At 34.0% G+C, this 27,782-nt stretch overlaps 1 long non-coding RNA gene across 1 annotated transcript in view; it reads right to left on the bottom strand.

Moving 5' to 3' along the window:
• Positions 1-27,782, bottom strand: part of LOC118143681 (uncharacterized) — a 46,868-nt gene extending 19,086 nt beyond the window's left edge. Inside the window, exon 1 of the long non-coding RNA XR_008473371.2 lies at positions 27,630-27,782. This is a non-coding gene — a long non-coding RNA (uncharacterized LOC118143681). The remainder of the gene's footprint in view (positions 1-27,629) is intronic.

Genomic DNA, 27,782 nt, shown 5'->3' with positions numbered 1-27,782 from the left:
TATTTAATCAATATAAGGCATTTAAAACATAGTTCGGCTTTTTTTTCATTTTGTAACAAATCAACCTATCTGGGTATGAATCTCCAATTAATCCATAGCTACATATGCCCAAAGTCATTATTGGTTTTTATTATAACTAAGTTAAATAGGATTCTAATATTAAAATTATGCTACAATGATGATAATAGATTGATTGTTAAATGCTATACAATATCTCTTTGGAATGCCATCAGAAATGTGATGATACGTATAATAAAATAAACACAAAGAAATCAAAACTATTTTTTATTGTCCTTGTATATCCTCTGCATTTTCTAATTAAACTTTTCAAGTTAAATAATAATTTCTATATCTTTGGCATAAAAGATACAATTATTTACTTTCTTGGAAAAGTAGAAGTGATTCAGGAGTGAATTGGTACAGTAATGTTTGATTGTTTAACTGAAAAATTAAGTACTGAAGGGCTATTGACATATGGAAACTCTTTTATCAATAGTTCTCACAATATTACTTAAAAATTAAATTAAAATATTGCTTCTGTACTTCACTTTTGTTTGTATATTATACTTTAAAAATACAGACAATAGAAAATATTCCCTACCTCCATCCTATCTTCAAATGTTAAAAAGTATATTAAAGCATCCAAAAATAAATTGTATAACTGTATATTTGAATTCAAATTCTCTTTGTGTGAATTCTGAAGAATTACATAGATTTACTATCTAAATTTAACTTTCATTCTATTCATCCTTTTTGCATTTTGTTTATTATATAAGCCTTAGTTATTTACAGCAACTGACATGTTTAGCCCATCACAATTGAAGATCTATATAATGAAATAAAGTCTCTTCAGGAAACACAGCCATCTGTTCTCCATCTCAATAATATTTTAATTTTCAGCAAATATTTGAAAGGTAGTATTTTATATTGCCATTGTGATTGTTCACTAACCCTAAGTTCTAGACTAAATGTTAATTAATATACTACATTTTTTAAAAGGCAGTGAAATAAACTAGCTTTTCCATTTTATTCATTGATTGTTAACAGCATTAATAATATATACATTGTTGAAATTTAAATTTTTGAACACTCAAATTATAACGATTTCTTTCTAAAGGTGAACTTAGAAGGAAATGCTCTTAACTTGTATCAAAGAACAAGTTAAAGTTTAGTTAAAGGAAGCCCTTTGACTTCTATAGAGCTATGCATTACGAGTTTTGAACGAAGACAGCAATGATTATTCTGGAGATAGCATGAAGCAAGAAAAATTCTTAGCTGTTTGAAGAAAGTCAGCATCAAGACATGAGCTATAAAAACAGCTTCTGTAGAGAAGAACTAGGGGGAAATGAGTATTTACCAATAAATGGACATAAAGTTTCAGTTACATAAGATGAATAAAATTTAAAGATCAGTGTATTTAACATCAACAATAATGTGTTATACCCTTAAAATTTATTAAAAGGGCTGCTCTCATGTTAAGTATTTTTGCCACAATAATATTTTTCTAAAACAAACTAAGGGGGACAAATTTTAGGAAATTATATTAAGTTGGCTATGTGAAGAGAAGCACATACATGTGGACTTAAAGTTATGCTACTACTGAAGTTGCAATAAACATTTACACCAACTTCTTAAACATGTAATATTTTAATTTGCTTCCCACTTTCTTTCTTCGAATTGAACTTATTTAGGATCCTGTCTTTCGCTCATCTGGATGTATTCTCTTGATTGCTAATGTATACTCCTATATTTTTGCTCTACCTCACAAAATCCTGGGATAAATATTCTTTAATCATTTTACCTCCTTTCCTTTGATAGAAATGTTACAAACTCTTTATCTGCTTCCCTAAGAACTTGATATGTGTGTTTTGTAATGGTACAGTCATAGCTTAAAAATTTATTTCTCTCTGCCATCTTCCTTTCTCTTAGAAGTTCCTCTCGATCCTGACACAGAAATGTACATGGTTTTAACAGCAGTCCACTTAAGAAATGGTGCATTATTTTATATATATATATATATATGTGTGTGTGTGTGTGTGTGTATATATATATGTGCAAATTGTGTGTGTGTGGGGTGTGTGTGTGTGATGTTTCCTCGAGTATTTACAGATATAATATTGTCACTTGAAACACATAAATTTCCATTTTATTATATTACCCATTCTCATTGTTTGCTTTAACAATTTAATGTTTATTATTCTGTTTCCTCCCTTATATCTTTATGGGGAAAGGTAATTTTCATATAAAACTGAAAAGAATCTAATATTAGTGCCTTTCTTCAACAAAGTAATGCTTTCATACTGTGTGTCGACATGCATTTGTTCCCCTACTGCAATGTATTTTTTACTTTATTTGAGTTGAAATACATTAAAAAAATCAACAGCATAGTTATATACTATTGTTCTTATACACCCTCCTCTCCTGGGTCAGATGCTTAAATTGTCATCAAAATTTTTCTGTGGGTCCTACAATGGAGAATAATGTCTCAGCAGAATCACAAATCTTATTCTAGTGAATAAATATGAGATTCTGAGACAAGAAATTACCTGCCAGTCTTAACCTTACCTTTTTCCCCATTTTATTCTTTTGCCTATTCAATTTATGTTTGAACCTTTTTCCTCCATAAGCCAAGATTTATGGAAGACTTAATATACACTTTTGTGTTTTCAATAATATTTTGTTTCCTTTTGTTTCTCATTTTTATGGATGTATGCTTACTTTGCTGAGTTTTTATTTGTGCTTGTCTGAGGTGTTCTATGTACATTATAACTCTGATCAGACTAATGCTATTTCAAAAAGCTGTAACTTGTTTCTTCCTGACCATTTATATTATTTATCTTGAGTCACTCAATGTAATGATAATATTTTATTAGACTACTGAATACAATTTTATTAGTCCCTATTGAATACCGGAAAGACTAATTACATTGAATTGACTATAATCTCTTCACATATTTTGATAATGTATCTAAACTATCATAGTTGTGATAGATAAAATTATATTTTAATAAAGGAAAACTTTAAAAAATCCAAACATACTATTCTACCCAACCAGTTTCTTTATTCTCTGGTAGCTCTCTCTTTGATTTCAATGTTTCTGGACCAGCTAAGGGATAAGGATATGCCTTGTATACCACATTTTTCAGGTTCTTTTCAAATTCTACAGCACAAGACTTAGGAAAAACATATAATTTTAGTGCTCAGAAATGGTGTTGCTGATGATCTCTGATCTCTTTCTTCTCTTTTCTCTCTCTCTCTTTTTTTTTTTTTTTTTGTGATGGAGTCTTGCCCTGTCACCCAGGCTGGAGTGCAGTGGCGCGTTCTTGGCTCACTGCGACCTCCGCCTTGCAGGTTCAAGTGATTCATGTGCCTCAGATATGTGCCACCAAACTCAGCTAATTTTCCTATTTATAGTAAAGACAGGGTTTCACCATGTTGGCCAGGCTGATCTGAAACTCCTGACCTCAGACGATCCACCCACCAAGTGCTGGAATTACAGGCGTAAACCACTGCACCTGGCCAGTGTCTGATTTCTCATACATGTCATCTCTTCTCGGTTCTTCTTTTAAATTTTTTATTAAATATTTTTTTAATTGTCAGAGAAGAAGACCTTAAATCATTTCTGTTATTGATTCATTTGACTGGTTATTTACTTTTCACTCCACTTTCATGAAAATAGACTTTGAATTTTATTCAACCAAAGCCCAAAAACAATGTGCAGTGCACAATGTCAGAATGTCTGCTATCCACAAACCCTTTCCTGTTAGTTTCCTAAATTCCAGTAGCTTCCATAAATTTACCTGCACTCTTTAATTGATGTACTTTTTAGTTTTATTTTTACATATTACATTTATATTTATTTTTAGTTGGTGGTAGGCTTTTAAGAATTGTCTATTTCTTTATTTTTCAAGATTCCACGAATATGCTTATTTTAAATTCGATATTATCTTCAAAAAAAAGAAAAAGGCAGATAGGAGGCAGGACTAAATTGCAGCTTCCACTCAGACAGACAAGGCAGTGTGTGGAGACTCATGCTGTGAACTTTTACTCCAAGAAATACTGCAGGAATATACCAGAAAAGCTGAGAGAACCCACAGACTCTTTGAAAGAAGTGAATTGCTTCTACAGGTCCCAGGAGACAGCTCAAATACTGTGAATGCCCAAACTGTGAAAGTGGGAAAGGGTGATCATCTGCCCAGGAACACACACTCTCACTGGGGAATCTGAAGGCCCAGATCACAGAAGGATTTGACCTTACCTGGCTATGAGACAACTTGAAGAGCCAGATGAAATGCAGGGGTAGAGGAAGCAGCAGGAAAAGCCCTATGGTCTGTCTGGGTCCCCAAGAAAGCTGTCTCTGACTTATCTCACAGGGGTCCTTGGGGAGGGTTGCCAGAGAGAGGTACAGGGAAATGACCACGGCTGAAAGCCTCCAGCAGAACTTTCTATCAACTCCAGCTGAATGTAAAGTTTCCTGGCCAAAACTCAGGGATGTGAATCTGGCGTGCAGATTCAAGAGGTGGGTAGGCACAAAAGCCTTGCTTGCTTACTCAGCCAGGAAGCTAATAGCCTGAGGCAAGTTCTCAGCCCTCTTCACCTGCTGTCTAGAAACAAACTCAGTGCTGTAGGTGGGGTCATGGTGGAAGTGAGATGGGCCTTTTGGGTTGCATGGGAGGTGGGTGAGGCTTATAACTGCCAGCTTTCTTCCACTTCCCTGACATCCAGCCTGACACACAGAGGCAGCCATAATACTCCTGGGAACATAACTCAATTGACCTAGGAACCACACTTCCATCTCTCAAAGCAGCCACAGCAAGCCCCACCCAAGGAGAGCCTGAGTTCAGACTCACCTAACACTACTCCCACCTGATAGTCCTTCCCTACACACCCTGTTAGCTGAGGACAAAGATTATTTTCTTTTGGCAGTTCTAGGACCTTGCTCCTTATCCGATCCTCCCCTATGCTACCACAGCTCATGCTTTCTTGAAAGTTCCACCTCCTGGTAGGAGGCCAAGAAGCACAAAACTAGTGCATTAAACAACTACAACTAAGGACCCTCACAGAGTCTATTTCACTACCAGAGCAGGTGCTAGAATTTATGGCTGTGAGACCTGAAGATGGTTCATATCACAAGACTCTGTGCAGACACCCCCCAGTACTAACCCAGAGCCTGGAAGCCCTGCTGGGTGGCTAGAGTCAGATGAGAAATAATACTCACTACAGTTTGGCTCTCAGAAGCCACATTCCTAGGAAACAGGGAAGAGAACTACCTCAAGGGAATACCCTGTGGGACAAAATAATCTCAACAGCAGTCTTGAGCCTCAGATCTTCCCTCTGACATAGCCTACCCAAATGAGAAAGAATCAGGAAAACAATTCTGGTAATATGACAAAAGGAGGCTCTTTAACATCCCACCAAAATTACACTAGCTCACTAGCAATGGAACCCCACCAAGAAGAAATCTCTGAATTGCCAGAAAAAGAATTCAGAAGGTTAATCATTAAGTTAACCCAGGAGGCACCAGAGAAAAGTAAAGTACAACTTAAGGAAATAAAAAATATGATACGATATATGAGGGGAGAAATTTTCATTGAAATAGATAACATAAATTTTAAAAATCACAATTTCAGGAAATAAAAGACACATTTAGACAACTGCAAAGAGTACTGAAAAGTCTCAGCATAGAATAAAACAAGCAGAAGAAAGAACCACAGAGCTCGAAGACAAGGTTTTTGAAATAATGTGATCCAACAAAGACAAAGAAAAAATAATTTTAAAAAAATGAACAAATGCTCCAAGAATTTTGGGATTATTTTAAACACCCAAACCTAAGAATAATTGGCTGGAAAAGAAAAATCTAAATGTCAGGAAAACATATTTGGGGTAATAAGGAAAACTTCCCTAGCCTTGCTAGATATCTAGACATTCAAATACAAGAAGCTCAAAGAACACCTAGAAATTTATCACAAAAAGATTATTACTTAGGTACATAGTCAACGGGTTCTCTAAAGTTGAGATGAAGGAAAGAATCTTAAAAGCTGTGTGACAAAAGCACCAGGTAACCTTTGAAGGAAAACCTATCAGATTAACAGTAGATATCTCAGCAGAAACACTGCACACTAGAAGAGATTTGGGCCAGATCTTTAGACTCCTTAAAGAGAACAATTATCAGCCAATAATTTTGTATCCAGTGAAACTAAACTTCATAAATGAAGGAAAGGTACAGTCTTTTTCAGACAAACAAATGCTGGGAGAATATGCCACTAGCAAGCCAGCACTACAAGAATTACTAAATATTAAAGCACTGAATAGTAAAACAAATCCTGGAAACACATCAAAACAGAAACTCTTTAAAGTATGAATCTCACAGATCCTGTAAAACAAAAATTAAAAATAATCTTTAAAAAAACCAAACCAAGGTATTCAGGAAACAAATTGCATGATGAATGGAATAATTCATCACATCTCAATACTGATGATGAATGTGAATGGTCTAAATGCTTCACTTAAATGATGATACAGAATTGCAGAATGGGTGAGAATTCACCAACCAACTATCTGTTGCCTTCAAAAGACTCACTTACCACATTAAGACTCACATAGATGTAGGTAAAGCAGGGGAATAAGATATTCCATGCAAATGGACACCAAAAGCAAGCTGAAGTAGCTACTCTTAGATGAAAAAACTTTAAAGCAACAGTAGTTAAAAAAGACAAAGAGGAACACTATGTTATAATAAAAGGCCTTGTCCAACAGGAAAACATCACAATCCTAAACATATATGTACACAGTACTGGAAGTCCTAGCCAGAGCAATCAGCCAAGAGAATGAAATAGAAGGCATCCAAATGTGAAGAGAAGAAGTCAAACAATCTTTTTGCAGCTGACAAGATTCTACACATAGAAATCCCACAGTCTCTGCTCAAAAGCTCCTGGAACTGATAAAATAACTTAAGCAAATTAGGAAACAAAAATTAATGTACAAAAATTAGCATCATTTCTATGCAACAATAATGTTCAAGCTGAGAGCCAAATCAAGAATCCAGTCACATTCAAAATAGCCACAAAAAGAAATACAACACCTAGCAGATGTCTTGTTGGACATCTCTCCAACGAGAATTGCAAAACATTGCTGAAAAAAAATCAGAGATGACACAAACAAATAAAAAAAATTCATGCTCATGGGTAAAAATAATAATGTTATTAGGTTGGTAAAAAGTAATTGTGTTTTTTGCCATTAAAAGTAATAAAATAGCTGTCCTGCTCAAAGCTATTTACAAATTCAATGTTATTCCTGTCAAACTACCAATGTTAGTTTTCTCAGTATTATATTATAAAAATAGATTATAAAATTTATATGGAACCAAAAAAAGAACCCGAATATCCAAAAAAATTCTAAGCCAAACAAAAAAAGCTGTAGGCATTATACTACCTGATCTCAAACTGTACTTCAAATTTATACTAACCAAAGCAGTATGTTGCCAGTGTGGTAAGAAAAACAAACGAACAACAGTAACAACACCAAAAATCATGGACCAGTGAACAACTCAGAGAACTCAGAAATACAGCCATGCTATTCCCGTCATACTACCATTGATTTTCTTCCTAGAATTAGAAAAAACTACTTAAATTTCATATATAATCAAAAAGAAAAAAAAAAGAAAAAGCCCATTTAACCAAAACAATCCTTCACAGAAAGAACAAAGCTGGAAGCCCATCAAAAAATGGTTGGAGGATATGAACACACAGTTCTCAAAAGAAAATATTTATGTGGCCAACAAACATATTTTAAAAAGCTCATCATCACTGGTCATTAAATAAATGCAAATCACAATGAGATGCTATCTCACACCAGATACAATGGCAATCATTAAAAAGTCAGGAAACCACAGATGCTGGAGAGGATGCAGAGAAACAGGAATGCTTTTACACTGTTGGTGAAAATGTAAATTAGTTCAACCATTGTGGAAGACAGTGTGGCAATTCCTCAAGGATCTAGAACCAGAAATACCATTGACCCAGCAATCCCATTACTGGGTATATTCCCAAAGGATTATAAATCATTCTACTATAAAGACACATGTTCACATAAGTTTACTGCAGCACTATTTACAACAGCAAAGATTTGGAATCAACCCAAATGCCCATCAATGTTAGACTGGATAAAGAAAATGTGGCACATATATATACACCATGGAATACTATGCAGCCATAAAAGAGAATAAGTTCATGTTCTTTGCAGGGACATGGATAAACCTGGAAACCATCATTCTCAGCAAACTGACGAACAGAAAACCAAACACCACATGTTCTCAGTCATAAGTGCGAGTTGAAAAATAACAACATGGGCACAGGGAGGGGAACATCACAAACCGAGATCTGTCAGGTGGTTGGGGCAAGGGGAGGGATAGCATTAGGAGAAATACCTAATGTAGATGACAGGTTGATGGGTTCAGCAAACCACCAAGGCACGGGTATATCTATGTAACAAACCTGCATGTTCTGAAAAAAAAAAAAAGGAAAGAAAAAAGATGAATATCTTTATCTTTAGTTTTTCCCTAAAACTAAAGCTATTTTAAAAAATAAAATCTAGTTTAAAAAGCAAAAAAAAAAGAACAGGAAAAGGAAGAAAAGAAATAAACCCATACACTTACAACCAACTGATCTTTGTCAAAGTCAACAATAAGAAGCAATGAAGAAAGGACACCTTATTCCATAAATGGTGCTGGGATAAATGGCTAGCCGTATGCAAAACATTGAAAATAGACCCCTTCCTTTTACCATATACAAAAATAAACTCAAGATGAATTAAAGACTCACATGTAAAATCTAAAACTGTAAAAACCATAGGAAAAAACTAGGAAGTATTATTTTGGACATAGGCCTTGGCAAAGATTTTATGACAAAGACTCCAAAACAATTGCAATAAAAACAAAAATTAAGTGGGACTTAATTAAATTAAACAGCTTCTGTACAGCAAAAGAAACTGTCAACAGAGTAAACAGCCCACAAGAAGATGGGAGAAAATATCTGCAAACTATACATCTGACAAAGATCTAATATCCGGAATCTATAAGGAATTGAAACATATCAAGAAGCAAAAAACAAACGCATTAAGATATGAATAAACAACATGGACTTTTCGAAAGAAGGCATACCCAGTGACCAAAAAAAAAGAAAAAAAAATCAACATTACTAATCATTAAAGAAATGCAAATTAAAACCACAATGAAATACCATCTCAAACCACTCAGAATGGCTATGATTAAAAGGTAAAACTCTAATAGATATTGGCATGGTTGCAGAGAAAAGCAATACTTATATGCTGCTGGTAAGAGAGTAAATTAGCCCTGTGGAAAGCAGTTTAGAGAATTCTCAATGAGCTAAAAATAGAACTACCCTTTGACCCAGCTATTCCATTATTGGATATTTATTCAAATGGAAAATAAACTGTTCTACCACAAAGGCACATGCATACGTAAGTTTGCTGTACCACTTTTGACAACCATTAGGGAACTGGAGAAAGAAAATGTGTTCCATGAGATACTACTTTGCCATTAAAAAGAATAAAGTCATGTCCTTTGCAGCCACATGGATACAGCTGAGGGCATTATCCTAAGTAAATTAACACAGGATAAAAAACCAAATACAGCATGTTCTCACTTATAAGTGGGAGCTAAACGTTGAGTACACTTGAACTCAAAGAGGGAAACAATAGATACTGGGGCCTACTTGAGAGTTGAAGATGGGAGGACGGTGAGGATTGAAAAACTACTGAGTGCCATGCTCACTACCTTGGTGATAAAAAGATTTGCATATCAAACCCCTATAATGCAAAATTTACTTATGTAACCAACTTGCACATGTATACCCTGAATCTAAAATAAAAGTTGAAAAAAAAGATAAATAGTAAGACAAATGAAAATAAAAAGAAAGAAATGGTAAAAGAAGTTCTGTAGTCTGAAGAGAATTAATACCCAACAGAAAACTGAATCTACTGAAAGGAATGAAAAGAGATAGTAGTGGGAAATATTTAGATAAATATAAAAGATTTTTTTGAATTTCTTATCTTAATATCTTTAATAGCAAACTGACCTCGTTAAGCAAAAAATATACTTACTATCACAATCCTTCTGGAGTTTACAACACAATACCAAAATAAAACAAATAACTAAATAACAAAAATGTAGGTTTAATGAAATAATGCAGTGATAAATTTCTTACAGTTTACCTGAAGTACTATAGCACAAATTATGTCTAGACTGTGACATTTTAAGAATGCATATTATAATCTGAAAATTGAATAAAGAACATAAAAAACCAATAGAGGTAATAGAATGGAATAATTTAAATTATTTGATTAACCTGAAGGAAGATACAAAAGGAAAGAAATAAATTATATGAAATAAAATATCAAGATCTTGGTGAAACCCCAATTAAAAGGAGAATTGTTGCCTGGTGGAGTGAGGAGTGAGTCATGGGTATGCTCTATAGGAAGTGAACTTCAGATTTAAATGCAGGCAGATTGAATATAAAAGTTAGAAAATCAAAATAAATACATAAAATAGAGTGTGTCTATAAAAACATAAGAAAAAGCAGGTCTTAGGACAAGAAATATAATAGAGATATAATTGAAAATTTCATAATGATAAGAAAATCAATTCATGAGGAAGAAATAAAAATCTTATGCGTGATAACCCAAAATAGAACTTCAAAGCTCTGGAAGGAAGAACTGACAAAACTAATCAGTCCAATGTATAATTATAGTAGGAGGCTTTAACACCCACTCCTCATGTGTAACCCCGCATGTAGGTTGATACCCCATCCTCTAAGTAACTCAGATCTACTTCCTTTTTAGAGTGTACAGTTCAAACAACAAACCTTTTGACTACTCTTTCTGAAATATTAGATACTGCATTATTCTTTAAAGCAGGAAGCTCTTTTCCTGTATCTACCCTTTCATTTCTGGAAAGCTTAGCTGAGGGGTTGCCTATGACTCACTGAGTAAAATCATCACCATTTGCTTGAGATCTGAGAATCAAACATTCCTACATAGACGGAAAATTTTGGGATTTGAGAAATCACATATACTTTGTAGGGCACTGAGAAAATCCCTCATATTGTGTGTGTGTGTGTGTGAGTGTGTATCTACCTGAATGTGTTAAAGTGTGTTGTAAAAGGTTAATAATATATAGAATGTGGCAGTTAATAATTTACAGACTTTTTAGAAGAAAAATTTACCTTGTCTCAAGGTTTTCCTGCAAGCCCAATAGTGTTCAGAATTCAGTTTTATCAGCAGGGGTGAAAATTACAGTCATGGAAGGAAAGTAAATCTTTTTATTAGGTAAAACACATACAATGCAAAAACAATTGGTAATGCCTTCTCTGATAGATACAGTAACAGTTGCAAAGGCTGTAGAGCACTGCTAAAGTATTTATTTGACATTTATTAAACAGAGTGTAATGACAGTGACATTTTAATCTTATTCATGAATTTAATAGTTTTCATGAAAATGCTTCATTTACTTAGATGCTCTATGTATCTTTCCTGTTCTCACTAATCATTTTGTTCATTTGCTATTGAACCAGTTTGTCTTGAAATAGTGCATTAGAATCAGAATAATATAGCTTCATAAAGCATTATCATTAAAAACCTATCTAGATTAAGAAGTAGTAATTATAATTTTACAGGATTATTTTTTCATTTGTCTCAATGACAGTAAATCGTTAGGCCTGAGAAACTATCTGTATGGATCTATAGATACATGCCAGAGGTCATCTTTGGAAACATAATCATACATTATTCTGAAGTCCCAGTTTGGAAAGGGGTTTCTTCTTAAAAAAAAATCTTTAGTAGTGATCTCTTCTAATGAACATAATAAATCTGATAATCATCAAAGGAGTTTTAGTTTCAAATTTCTTTGCCAAATCAGTAGAACCCCTAGGGTGAAATAATGAGTAGACAAATAATCTTGTTCTGCCCCTTAGGGTAGATGTTTTGTACTGATGATACGGCTAGTGCTGACCTTCCAAATTCAAGTGTCTAAGTTTATAAGTAATTAGTCAGTATTCCCTGGCACTTTGAAGATTTGAGCCTAAGTGGATTTTTGTTTTCTGCTGTTTTCTAGTGTCTTCACTTCCTGAGTGTAGAGTAGTTGAAGGCATCTGATACCTGTGTTTCCTAAGCCCAAAAGAACCTCAAGAATGGTGACACAGAGAAGAGATAATTTTTAAATATGGATTTAACTGATATGAATATTACATGGTAAAAGGGAAAAATGTTGCATTATTAATTTCTAGCCACTTTTTAAAGTTGTTCCAGTATAGTTCATCTGGTCTGAGGATGTGCTGCTCTGTAATTATTCTGGATGAATTGCTTCTTAAGGAAATTATGTGTTGAGGTTAGCGGCATCAGAGAATACCAACTTTCTGGATACGAAGTGTGACCAGTTGACAGCCTTGACCAATGAGCCTCCCTTTAGAAACTTAAGATGGTCAGTATCGTGGATTTCTTGGACTTAAATTAATAATATTGATTACTAAATTCTCGATGTAGCATAGATTAGAATAGTGGTTTACTTAATACATCAGGTAGAATAGACATGAGTGGGCCAGTGGTGGTACTCTTATAAAAAGAAACTTTCATGTGAAGCTGAGATATCAGAATTTGAAAACAGAGCAGGGGGAATTGTTTATGGGATATGAACATTGAATATTATCATACTTATATGCATACATTTGCATTTGTCTCAACAACATAGATAGATGTGCTAGGCAGATGTAATATGTTTATCATGCCTGTTGGAAAAATTTCTTTTCCGAATCATGTCTGGGTGAGCTTTCCCAGTATTCAGTGGCCTGTTGATAAATGATTAAGAGTTGTCTCTTAAAGGAAAATCATCCCAATTTGTAGGTTTGTCTGTTTTAGTGGTATATTACCATTATGGCTAAGTTAAAGCCACTAATATCATTAAAAATACAACTGTGATACATACAATCCAGTTCTCAAAAGTCACCACCAGCTGATTCCATCACACCACTGCAATGCCTCCCTTTCAAATATTGCTTATATTTCTCTGTTTTGAAAGGTATGATCTCCTTTGGATGTTATCTTTAAGCATATAAGTATATAAATATGTAAATATATAAATGTATAAATATGTCTGATTATATGTGAATATTTTGTAATTTAAAATAAATTTTATTTATTTTTTTCTGACTGCTCACATTCTTAACTAATTTTGTGAATTAATTTTCAGAAGTACTTTTTATTTCTAAGTTCTTAGGGAGCTTCATGGTCATTGCTTCATCAACTCTAGACTTTCTAAAGTGTTTTTCTTAGGCCATCTGCATCAGAATCTCTGAAAGAAAAGAGGACTTGGCATCAGCATTTTAACACATTCCTTTGGAGAGACATTGTTAAGCTTTGATAATTTCTGTTCTGGAAGACCTGCCTTTTATTAAAGATAAAATTATTTTAATATTGACTTTCAATATTGACAAAATGTAATTGAAAGAGAAGTGGGGAAACAAGAAGTAAGAAATGGTGAGAAGTTTTATGATCTCATGAAAATATAATCTTGATGGACTTGACTTTGGAATAAGGACCAATTTCTGGAAGAAGGCTTTCTTTTCTCTTGTCATCTATTAAGTAGATTATTTATGATGGTATTTCTCAGTCCTCAGGTATAGAAGAATTCCATGTTGAGGTTAAATTTGTGTTTAATTATTCCATATGATGCTAACAAGCAGCTAGAATTGAAAAACTGTCTAACAGGGAGCCCAAATTTTTTTGGTTTATGACACCCGAAGTAATTTTTTTCTATATAATTCCTAGATCAATGAAATAAACAAAACACTAAGAGTCCTGATTGAGTATTAGCTTGGAGTGTCTTAATACATATTTATGTCTCAAACTTATGAGCAGTTTGAAAATTAATATTTATAAATTAAAAGAAGAAAATATCAATATTTCTTAAGGAAAATTATTTTCTTATGGGATGTGTGCAATTACTTGTGGGCAATGCACAACTTCTCAGAACTTGAATTCAGATAGAAGACCTTCATCCTCCTTTCTTATTCTACATTTTTTCAGTTTGCTTGCATAGCAACAAGTAATATCCAAGCTTTGAAAATATATAATGTCATTGAAAGAAATAAACTGTGATCCTTTCTTGGTCGTGTCTATGCATCTCTTGAAAAGTTCAAATATGTAGGAGTACCTCTATTAACTATTTGTAGCTTCCCAGTTGCCTTGGTACACACTTTGGGAGCCAGGGTCTTATAAAACAAATCTTATGTAAATAACAAAACACTTTTAAAACTCCCCAAATAGAGTAATAAAAAACAAACCAAAAAAATCCAGTAAGAGTCAGGATTGCTCATTGAGTTATGATTTTTTATCAATTTTTCATGACAGAGAAAGTGATGATGAATGGATGATGATGATAGTAATACAAATAATGAAATAATTATGTACCAGCCATTAATGTATATGTAAATGCATTTCTAAGTGAGTGTATTTTATACAATATTCTATTTTTTGTAACAGATCTAAGAAATAGATATCATTATTATGCCCAGTTTTTAGGTAAAGAAAACAGGCTTAGAATGTTAGTGATTTCTCCAGCTACTAAGTGATATAACTTGTTAGGGAAAGTGTTCTGCTTGAATTAAGAGGCTATACATTCTTCTTGAAAGGAAGCTGCTGTAATCTTGAGGAATGGAACTGGTGGGGAGTCTATGCTATCAGTGAATGCAGGAAGGTCAAAAAGTTAAGTAATGAGAAAACCAAGTATTCCTTGCATCATTGTCACATGTCTTATAGGACTAGTGAGAAGAACCATTGCAAAATTTAGGTGGTTTGGAGGAGTGAGAGCCTGGTGTGCGTGTGTGTGTGTGTGCGCGTGCACACATGCGTGTGTGTGTTGTACGTGTGTGTGTGAATACAAACACATGTAAACATTCATAATTTCCAGATATCATTTGGCTAGGGTCATGTCCTATTGCAAATGACAATTAGATGAAAAAGCAAAACAAATAAAATGAAACATTAGAGACAAAAGGGTGGATAAAGTAATATGATAAAAGTGAAGTTAAGGGAGAAGACAGAGAAATGTCAGTAGCTTCTGCTACTTTAAGCCTTCCCAAGATCACTATTGCCCTTTACTTTCAATATTCAAATTCTTAAACATCTGTATTTCTCTTCAGATAGCCCCTGTTTCAAACATGCTGTTAAATTTAAAGGAAAGTTTGGGCCACACATGGTGGCTCATACCTGTAATACCAACACTTTGGAAGGTCAAGGCGGGGGAGATCACTCAAGGTCAGGAGTTTGAGACAAACCTGGCCAAGATGGCAAAACCCTGTCCCTACTAAAAATACAAAAATTAGCTGGGCTTGGTGGTGCATGACTGTAATCCCAGCCACTCAGGAGGCTGGGGCAGAATTGCTTGAACCTGGAAGGTGGAGGTTACATTGAGCCGAGATCATACCACTCAACTCTAGCTTGGGCAACTGAATGAGATTCTGTCTCAAAAAACTAACTAAATAAAAATAAATGAATAAATATAAAGTTTGGACAAAATATTTACCTTCTTAAAATATTTTCTTATTAGGAGCTATATATTATGTCATCATATGAGGCAGGGTTTTGAGAAAAAAGGCAGAGTTTTTGAGTTGGGTGTATATTATTGAAAGACTGTAATGACAAGTGCTAATTTGTATTTGTGAAGAAATGTAAGGAAATAAAATGTCATGTAATGTCAGAAATATAAGAGTATACTTTAACTAAGTTATTCAACACCTTCCAGAGAATTTATTTTAAAGCTTCTCTATCTGGCATTAGGCTAGAAAAGGATAAGAAGCAATTGGATGTTGTCAACTTTCCCCTCTATTTTTTCCCTGCCCTCCTTATCCCACAATACTTTAGGTACTCAGGACATATACTATTAGGTTGCATTTTTTTTCTTCCTTTATAGAGACAGGGCCCTGCTTTGTCACCCAGGCTGGAGTGCAGTAATACCGTTATGGCTAACTGCAGCTTCTAACTCCTGGCCTCAAGCGATTCTCCCATTTTAGTCTCCCAAATACCTGGGACTACAGGAGCATGCCACCATGCTCAGCTAATTTTTAATTTTTTTTTTTTTTTTTTTTGTAGAGACAGAGTCTTACTATGTTGCCCAGACTGGTCTTGAACTACTGGACTCAGTCTTCCCACATCAGCCTCCTAAAGTGCTAAGATTACAGATATGAGCCTCCACACCCAGCTAGAAGTGACTCATCTCTGAGAACCATAAGACGTTTATTCTGACACTTCCCTGTATGTACTCTGATGCTTCACCCTTTTGGTGGGTGATTTTTTGCATTTCTGTACTCCATAATTCAAGTGAACACAGTTCTTAGCACTAAACAGTCAATTAATAAATATGTGTTGGATGAAGTAATAACACTCCCATATAGGTTTCAATTATTGTCCATGTAATTTACATGGTGTGTTTTAAATTGTAACTATCTAACTGAGCATCTTCAGGTTAGATTTGCTCTGCACAGGGAAAATTACTTAATGACAATTAAGAGAATCATCTAACTGGACTCCCTGCTTCCAATGTATCTGCCTTTCTGAACTTCATGCTGCTGTTAACTTATCTCCAGCACCATGTCCTAAATTTCTCATCAGTTTGCACTCCAGCTACTACTTATTCTGTTGTTTTCTCACTCTGGAAATCTCTTCTCACCTCTTGTTAATTATTCCCCTTTTAGTCTCATGCTCCCACCCCTCAAATTCTTCTCCCTCCTGGAAGGCCAGTGTAGACATGCTGTCTTTCTCTCAGTTGCCACTGATTTGCACACTTTTAATCACCCCTTTCTTTTTGTATAAAGAGGGCTTTGCATTGATTTTTTTTGCATAGCATTTATTTTGACTTTTCTATGAATTGGTTTTTGTATGAGAATTAAAATGTCTGTCAAATAAGTGAATGAATGTCCTATTGCTCATTCTCAAGCAGAGTTTGTTAAAGTATAATTCATGTAATGCTCAACTCTATTTCAGTTACTGGTTTATGGATATATACCTATGTTACATTGCTCCTGTTTGGGGTAACCCTTTGTGGGATAAAACTCTCTCCTAACTAGAGAAAATGTATGAGAATAGCAGACACTACAGTGCTAGATTCTATGTTTTTCTCTCACTGTAGTATCTGTTATTCTCATACATTTTTTAGTGTTTAGTTGTCATAAAGTTTTTAGTGTTATCCACTACTTAATTGTTTTGTTTTACTTGTATGTATGTGTGCATATATGTTTTCATACATACACACACACTATACATACTATACATATATATATATATAAACACATACTCATGTACACAGACATAAATGCAAAAGATAAGTAAAACGAATTTATAATTTTGAAATGAACATAAGATGCTTCTCAACTTATATTGAGGTTGTGTCTTGGTAAGTTGAAAATATGATATATTGAAATTTCATTTAATACACTTACACTACCAATATCATGGTTTAACCTGGCTTACCTTAAATGTACTGAGAACAATGATATTAGCCTAGAGTGAGGCAAAATTATCTAACACAAAGCATATTTTATAAAAATATGTTGAATAGCTTATGAAATGTATTAAATTCTGCCTTCAAAGTGAAAAACACAATGGTAGTATGAGTACTCACCATTCACATACATAGTGGAAAGCACACTAGGTCTGAAGGAAGAATGCTTGAAGAATTGAACTAAAATTGATAACTATATGATGGGGTTGCAACAGAAAATGAGTACCCAGTTTCTTCCTCTTCTGATGAGGGTTGAGAGTACCAGGTAGAAGGTGGTGGGCCATGGGACACTTGCTGATGATTTAGCAGGTATAGTGTTCTTTGGGAAGATACCATGTATTCAGTGTTTTCCCTCGTGATGATCTGGCTGACTAGGAGCTGTGGCTCACTGCTACTGCAAAGCATCCTGAGAGAGTATTGCACCACTTATTGCAAGCCCAGGAAAAAATCAAAATTCAAAATACGTTCTACCCTGAATGCTATCACTTTCATACAGTTGAAAAGCAGAGAAATTATAAATAAAACCACTATAACTACTTTCAGAGAAATGCATCATTAGACAATTTCATAATTGTGTGAACACGATAGAATGTACTTAAACAAGCCTCGTTGATACAGCCTACTAACACTCCTAGGCTATGTTGTATAGCCTATTGCTCCTAGGCTCCAAGTCCATACAGCACATTACTGTTCTGAATGCTGTAGACAATTTTAACATAATGGTATGTGTTTGTGTGTCTAAATGTAAAAAAGATATAGTAAAAATATGATATAAGTGATAAAAAATGGTACACTTGTACAGGGCACTTAGCATGAACGGAGTTTACAGGACTGGAAATTGCTCTGGATGAGTCAATTGCTCAGTGAATGAATGTTGAGTGAATGTGAAGGCTGAGGACATTATGCTACTGGTGACTTCATAAATACCGTACACTTAGGTCACACTAAATTTATTTTCAAATATTTTCTTTAATAAATTGATTTTAGATTACCGTAATTTTCTTCTAAAAGTTTATAATTTTTAAATTTTTGTAATTTTTTGACTCTTTGATAATATTAAAATACAAATACATTTTATAGCTGCACAAAAATATTGTTTCATTTTATCCCTATTTTGTGAGATTTCTTCTATTTCTAATTTTTTAAAAATTTATAATTTTACTTTTTAAACCTTTTCGTTAAAAACTATATACAAACATACACCTTAGCCTAGTTCTACCCAGAATCAGGATTAACAATATCACTGTCTTCCACCCTCACACCTTGTGCCACCAAAAGGTTTTCAAGGGCAAGACCTGTCATCTCCTAAATGCCTTCTCCTGGAATGCCTCCTGAAGAACTTGCCTGAGGCCATTTAGAAATAACTTTTAAAATATATATAACTAGAAGGACTATACTAAAATAATGATAAAATATAGTAAATACATAAATCCGTAGCATAGTAATTTATTGTCAGCATCAAGTAATTGTACCGGACCTAATTGTCTGAACTATACTTTCACATGACTGGCAGTGCAGCAGATTTGTTTACACCAGAATCACCACAAACGCTGTAATGAATTGCACTAAGGTGTTAGGAAGTCTAGAAGGTCACTAGTTAATAGGAATTTCTCAGTTCCATGATAATCTCATGGCACCACTTTTGTATATGGGGCTTGTGATTGTCTGAAACACCATTTTCAATGTAAGCAACCTCCCAGATTCTTTTTTATCTTTTTTGTTCTCTTTTAATGTTACCCCTGCTCCCAGCAATTATTGTTCAAATGCTGTTTCTTAAGTTGGATGATATTTATAAAATCAGCAGGCTAATAACTGAGCTTCTTGAATGTATGGAGTTTCTATTTTTTAAATGTAGTTATAGAGATAGTGCCTTGCAAATAACAGAAAATTGGCAGAGGAAGTTCAATATATTGCTATATGAGCCCCAAGTGGTAAAATATGTTTTAATGTAGATTGAAGTCAATTGTATTTCTTGATGTGTCTCTCCACACATTCCTTTTGTGTATGATAATGTCACTCTTGAGCAGTAGAGGCAGAGAGGGGAACTGAATAGGTAATGATGCTAATTTACCTCATCCAGGAGCAGTGCAAAAGTGCCCTTCTGCTTTTACTAGGTTAGAGGGAGAAAGTGATGTGGGAGTTTGCTTTAGAAATACATGGTAAAAGAAAAATTGATCTTCGTCTGTGTTTATCCTCTTTTGTTGATGTGGGAACAATATTGAACGACATTTAGCAACTACTAATCAATTGCTGTCTTCCTCCTAACAATCTTTTCTGTCATTGTTTGATATTCTTTTTATCTCTTTTCTCAGTATATCCTGTATTAGTACTATTCATTTACTCAGACATTTTATTGAGTGCTTACCTGTGGTCCACACTATATTAGGCATAACAAAAATTAAATATAACTACAGAAAAAAAATGTAAAGGTTTTGGCATAAAAACACCATCAGTTAGCCTACACTCCACAACAAGACCTGTTGCTCATGAAGTATGTGATTAAATAGAAATGTTATGCACAGGCCTATTAAAACTTATCTTGCATTGTTTATCAACTTTAGTACAAATTGTTTCTAATTTATTTAAAATAAAACATAGAAATTCAACACTTTTCAGATAATGCCATATTTTTACCACATTGATTTCATTGTTCATTTTTTTAAATGTTGCATTAAAATAAACTTCTTATCCTCTGTTAGAAAGTCAGTCATTCGATAAGTATGGCCTTTATAATTGTGATGGGTATAATATAAGTGTTTTCACTCCTCCTGCTTCCAGAACCTAAGGTGATTTTAAGATTTCCTCTTATCTCCTGGTAGTTAGATTGTCATGGGGGAATCTGAAAGAAGCTCTGACAGTGATTCATGTAACAAACAACTGAACCAGTAGAAAAGGACAGGCACAAATATGTATGGGTAAAAATTTGAGGAAGAGAGTTTAGAAAACAAGAGAATTAGAAACATAGAAATGAGAGAGTTGAAGACAGCTACTGAACATACTCCAAAGAAACAGGTTAGTGAAGAATGTTAAGATATTTTTAGAACGCCGTGAAATATATTGACTCCCGATCCTTCTGCATTTCACCCTTCCCTCACCTCTTCCCCAGAAGGTATCAGTAAAGAAATACACATTTTAGTTACTTTCAATGAATTTCAGAAGAAATTAAGATGATTAGTTACCAGGTAGAACAACAATAGATTAGGGTTAATTGGATGCCAAAAATTAGGAAAGCATATTTGGGATGTGAGACTAGGGATACAGCATGCAACTGTAGCTTTCTGAGGCTACTTACTTAGTAGTCAAAGGATGAACGTTTTATTTCTCATTACAATATTAAAGAAAAAAACAGCAAACATTCATAAAAATACTTTTATTTTAAATAAGTATAAAAGATAAAAAGGTACTGCAAAGTTTCTGACTTAATAGTCTGGGTGTGGCCCAAACATTTATTTTTGCAAGTGTCATCAGGCAATTCTGGTAAGCAAGCATCCCTGAACCACTGCTGTGCATGCTGACACCTCCATGTCTTGGAGAATTTCTAGTAAAGATGATGTGATAGCAATGATAGTGACTGTGCTGGATTTCAAATGGCAGTGGAAGAGATTTGCGAATTAAAAAAATAAATATATGCACTCTAAAACAAATATTAGATCTAATATTTTTAGTGAGTTTTCATTTGCCTTTCAATTAATTACGTTTTACACATGCTTTTTCTTTTAATTGTAAGGTCTAAGAGTTCTTTAGAGTTTCTGTCTTTAATGGCATTTTAATGACATCATCTTCCAAAATTATATAGCTATTCATTTATTCTTCTTGTGATGTTTTTGACATACTATCAGTCAATATCTTTGTGTGACATGGGATAGGGAAGTAGGGCAGAAGAGTGAGTGTCAATTATGACTGAGTTTTTATATTCCCTATGCTAGTTTCATAAAGTGAACTTGTATGCTTTCCAAATATTTGTATTTGCTCGACCAGCTTAAATACAAGATTTTATTTTTCTTAAAAGGATGAATAAATTCTTTAGTAAGCCAACTGTACTGGCCTTCTGTGGTATGTATTTATAAACATTGTATCAAATTTTCACTCTTTCATTGTTCAAATATTCTGCCTTTTTAGTAACCAGTTTAACTAACTATATTTTTTTAATAAATTTCCATTCCATCTATATTTTTAAAATATTAGTTTTTATGCATATTATTGCAGCTTAATTCATTCCAAATATAAAGTCACAGCTGCTTTTTTACTTTTTAATGTTATGTACTCTTATTTTATTTCCTCTAATTTTCTTTGTCAGCAGCTTTTCCATTTTACTGATCTTGTCAAAGAACTAGCTATTTGAATTATCTTCTTTAAAAACTTGCATTTTCACCGATAGGCAAATTGTTACATACTTAATGTATAACACCTGGGTCATTACAGTATTTTTTATTAAAGTATTAATAAGCATTATTTTCAAATTCATAAATTTTCGATTAGGCTGTTTTAGTTTTTTTTTTTTTTCTTTTCTTTTCTATTTTGGTAAGTGGGATTTTGTTATGTTGTCTAGGCTGGACTTGAGTTCCTGGGCTCAACCCCTCCTTTCAGCTGGGACAAAGAGCATATGCCATTGTGGCTGGCTCTAGTGGGTCTGATTGCTTAGTTGTGTGTATGTGTGTTTGTGTTTATGGCAAACTTAATAATTTTTATTATTACCCAAATGTGTTTTGAATTTTTATATATTTCGATTTGTGCATATATGAGCATGCATGTATAACTGTATTAATTTCTATGTAGATACATTTAGGCACGGGTAATTAATGATTTGACTCAGCCTAATATGAGCTACAATTATATTGTCTGTGCCCAAACAATGAAGACCAGAAAATTAAAGATCACAATGATTAATTCTTCCTTTTTATATTCATTTCTTTCTTCCTTTTTTTTTAATTTTTTTGAGACAGAGTCTTGCTCTGTCACCAGGCACTAGCCTGGAGTGCAGTGGCTCAATTTTGGCTCACTGCAACCTCTGCCTCCCAGGTTTAAGCAATTATCCTGTCTCAGCCTCCTGGGTAGCTAGCACTACAGGTGCACGACACCATGCCCAGCTAATTTTTTTTTGTATTTTTAGTAGTTTCACCATGTTGGCCAGGATGGTCTCGATCTCTTGATCTCGTGATCCACCTGCCTCGGCCTCCCAAAGTGCTGGAATTACAGGCTTAAGCCACTGAGCCCAGCCTATATTTGTATTTCTTGAAAATACTTGATATAACACTATTTAATATTTTTCTTGTTTATACTTGTATACATATTATTCTCACCAGCATAACATGCTCCTTCCTTCCATTCACTAAACGCCCCTGTGATTTACCATTTCTTAGTTAATGACATGTCGCTCTCTCCAAACCACTCCACCTAAACTTAGTACTCACAACTATTTTGTTGTATAAAACATTTGTGTATTCATAAATGTACCCAAAAGACCACAGTTAAATCCAGTAAACAGCTTTCTGAGCATAGTTTTTGAATACTGGGACACAGAAAATATATACTCGGTCTTTGCTTTGGAATTGAGACTGCTCCGAGTCAGGGATTTTGATTTACTCGCTCAGTATTACACAGTTGGATGGTCATCAGACAAGAATAAACTCTTCCTGATTTTCAGATACTTAGCTGGTCATGCAGAATTGTAGATGAATAAATAAATTATATATGTATATATTGGCAGCATGTAAAAATGAGATATTCCTCAGAATTCCTGGGATATTGTATTAGAGCTAAAGAACAGATAGAAATAAAACTTCAAGTAAAATAATGACATTTTTTATATTCAAGTGCTATGACTATTATGTTTCTAATCAAATTCAATTCAAACTGTCCTCAGATTCTTTTTTGCCTATCATCTTGCAATTATATTGCTTTTTTTTCCCTGCATTTAATCTCTTTGGATGCAATTTTTATCCAATTAATAATTTTATTGTCCAATCAGAACAGTCTCTTAACATTTTGGTATTTCATCAATAAAATGTCACAGCTTTCTATTTTGGAGGCACAAGTCTTTAGCTTCTAACAATGTGAGACTCAATTGTGAACATAGTTTCTCTAAGTACAAAGGTTTCAAGTAAGACCATATCAATGAACATGTTAGAAAATATAACACACACATGCACATATATGTAAGTATGCATATGCTATGCTAAAAACTTAAGATAATGTATAAATGTTAACTAGCTGTGTCTGTGCACATATTTAAAATTAAAATCAAAATAAAAATACATCAGACACTTGTTAAAAATGGCAAGGAAAACTTTATTCAAGACTATTGTAATAGCAGAGAAAGACCACGCTGTAACAAAAGATGAAAAATAATTTAAACACTTTGGTGAGCTAATGAAAAGGTGCTATAAGATGTTAAGGGAGGTTGGTCAATATGATTAGTCCATCTGTGTTTGCTAATTGGTGCTTATTAAAGAAAGGTTCCTATCCTCCCACAGAAAGGAGGAGAAGGGGTTCCTATCTTTCTTAATGAGGGCATTTCAAAGGAATGACTCCAGGGTCCTTGAGAAAGACATTCCTAGAATGTGAAGATTTACATCTCAAAGGGAAAGAATTAATATAACTGCAAGTTTTCTATTGCAGATGCACTAAGAAAAGGGAAGTTAGAGGTCCATAACAGGAAGAAGACTATCTAAAGTTTAGTTCACTTGAGGGGAAGTGTTAAGACCATCTTGGTCAACTAATCTGCTAGTTAAATAACCTCCTATTCCTTTATCAGAAGAGCCAGCCTAAAATATATTTGATCAACTTGCTGTTATTTAGTATTTAATTGGATACTTCTAAGTCTCTCTGTCTCCTTCCCATTTTGGTGTTTATGCTCCCTTTTTAAAATTATCATGGAAAGGAGAGAAGGAGAGAAGATCCTTTTCTAACCAGGGAAGATTCACAGTGTAGAATGCCTCAAAGGAGAAAGAAGTATGAAGACAAGTTACACACTTTTTTTTCAATTCATTAAATGTCAGTTGTATTAATTGATATTTTCTTGAACATTCAAATAGGTTTCCTTTAACACTGCACATGAAGTTTAGTGTAATCTATTATTCATATAATTTCAAGTATTACTATCAGAAATTTTAGCAATATGGCAAAACATAACTTTCACTAGTACAGTAGTCTCAGAGAATAGGTTCCAAGACCCCCAGCAGATGTCTAAAAACTGTGGCTAATACCAAACCCTCCATATACTATTTTGTTTTGTTTGTTTTTTTGGTTCAATAACGGAGAGGGTTACTAAGTGAGTATCAGGTGTACAGCATGTGCAGCATGGATCTCCTGGGCAATAGGATGATTCACATCCTGGGTGAAACTGAGCAAGATGGTGAGAAATTTCATCATGCTACTCAGAAGAACATACAATTTAAAACTTACAAATTGTTTATTTCTGGAGTTTTCCATTTAATATTTTTGGACGGTGGTTGACTGTGGATAAGTTAAACTGCTAGAAGTGAAACCCATGAATAAGTAGTAGACTTCTGAGGAGTCTCAGTCACATGACTCATTTTTCACAACCTTTCTCCAAGCACCAAAACAGGCTTGTGAAGTTACATTCTCTAGCTTTCCAAAAAGTGTGTGCAGATACACTTTTTGATAGGCAGTAATAGACTATATCTCTAACTTGGTAAAGTTATTTACAATTGAAAACCTGACACAAGTACAGATTAAAGAGAAACCATAACAGAATTCAATTTCACAGAATAATTTATTTCTTGATTCTCAGCCAGTAGTAGTCATGAAAAACCTATTTATGTTAAGAAAACAGGATTCAATGAGGCTATAACCAGGAAGGTTAAATTTGGATAACTGCACAATTGCATTAAAACCATCCATCAAGTCTAAATGCCTACCATTATTTTGGTGGATTCTCATTTCTTTTATAATTCATCATTTTCAAATGTAAAATAATTGTAAGATTCCACACTTTTGACCTTTAGAAAATGTCAAAAGAAAGGAAAATGCTTTCTATAATGTCAATAGGTGGTTTCTTTCCAAATTATTTCATAATTTGTTTCTTTAAATTAGTTCAGAACACTTTTGATAACTAACTAAATTTCCCTAAAATAAAAGCAAAAACAAAAGAATGAACTTCTTTTATTCATTAGATTATCTTGATGGTTCTTGGTAGATAAAATTTATTTTACCTATGCGAAACCTTTATCACAGTTTGCCTGGCAACACTCTCCTTTTCCCCTAGTTTACTGACAGGATTATTACTAGTGTCTCTTTCACATTCAAATGTGTACCAGCTCAGATGATAAATTATATAGTCACTCTATTACCAATTCTATCAGTACAGGGTTCTACAGAGAAATAGAACTAGAAAGAGGAAGGGAAGAAGAGATGGATGGTTGGATGGATAGCTAGCTAGCTAGAGAGGTAGCTAGCTTGCTAGATCCATAGATACATAGAGAGAGATATATAACCAGTTAGAGATTTATTTCAAGGATAGGCTTTTGTAATAATTATGTGGGGCTAACAAATTTGAAATCTGTAGAAACTACAGCCTTCAAACCCTGGAGCAAGAGGTGATACTGTATTCTTGAGGAATAATTTCTTCTTTCTCAGATAAATGTTTTGCTTTCCACACCATTAAGCTGATTAAATAAAGATTACCCTCCTCACCAAAAATAATCTTTAATTGAGATCAACTGATTATAGATGTGAATTACATCTACAAACACCTTCCTAGCAACATTTTGAATAAGTGTTTAATTGAATAGCTGGGTACAATAGCCTAACCAAATTGGCACATAAAACTAACCATCACACTAATCAATACAAAAACTAGGAAATTTTTTCACTAGGATATTAGCAATGGGGAAAGATGTTTTTCACTTAATTGACTTATGTAATTAACCAAAGCTTTTCTGTTCCTCTATAAAGCATACTAAATGATGCCCACAACACACCTAAGAGTAACAGTTAAAAGTTTATTCTCTTGCCCTCAAATTTCTGCTCTTATCAGTTGATTGACATGTATACTATAAATCAGTTGTTTTTCACCCAAACTATGTATTTCTCCCTTTAGCTCAAATGTTAGCAATTTTCAGTGCATAAATTTGGCTCTTACCATATGTCCATTTAGCACATATTCATCTTTCAAACTGGCTATATTTTGATATCATTCAAATAGATGCCTTATTTACAATGTTATGGAATGGGGTGAAATCACCTTTGCAAAAATTATAACATAGATAATTGTGACAATAAAAGAGATGTGACCTAACTAACACCATCTTGCTTTGAATCTCCAAGCTGTTCTTATTCATTCTTGGGCATAGACAAAACTAACTTTGGGAGGAACTTCATTTATAGTTTAAGTTTGAAACAAAGATGATAATAGCTCTTTCCCAAAATAAACCCCATTTCTGCCTGTGAACTAGACTGCCTTTCAGGACTCACAGATTAGCTGCAAGATTAGAAATTACAGTTTAGAAGTCATGCAGCTGGAGGCTCAAAGATTCTAAACCTCTCAAATTTCTCCTGAGGATAACACCACTATAGTAAAACTTAAGATCAGTCCTTAAGATATTTTGCAGACCCTCCACTGCATGGGTCATCTGGTATCATCCAGATTGATAAACTGGCTCATCTGGTTTTATGTCCTCTACCCAGGAACTGACTCAGCAGAAGAGAACAGCTTCAACTCCCTACGATTTAATTTTGACCAGACCAATCAGCATTTTCTACTTTCTGACTCCCTACCTACCAAATTATCCTTAAAAACCCCATCCCTGAGTTTTCAAGGAGAATAATTTATTATTTTGAGTAATAATACCACTCTCGTCTCCTGTACAACCAGCTCTACCTAAATTAAACTCTTTCTCTGCTGCAATTCCCCTGTCTTGATAAATTGGCTCTCTCCAGGCAGCAGACAAGGAGAACCTATTGGGCACTTACAGGGATAGAGAATTTGCAATGCATGCCCAAACAAAGTTGAAGATCCATTAGTGGTTCACTCCACGTAGGCTGCTATAACAAATATACCACTAACTTCATGGTTTATGAAATATGAACATTTGTTTCTCACAGTTCTGGAAGCGAAGAAGTCCAAGATCATGTTACTGATGGATTTTGTGTCTGGTGAGGCCCATTTTCTACTTCATAGATGGTGCCTTCTCACTGTGTCCTTACATAATAGAAAAAAAGTGAGCAATCTCTCTTGGGTTTCTGAAGACATTGT

This window comes from Callithrix jacchus, chromosome 11, assembly GCF_049354715.1.
Source record: "Callithrix jacchus isolate 240 chromosome 11, calJac240_pri, whole genome shotgun sequence".
In the NCBI taxonomy this organism is placed as follows: domain Eukaryota; kingdom Metazoa; phylum Chordata; class Mammalia; order Primates; family Cebidae; genus Callithrix; species Callithrix jacchus.
The sequence above is the reverse complement of the archived record's forward strand: the minus strand, read 5'-3'. Positions and strand labels throughout refer to the sequence as shown.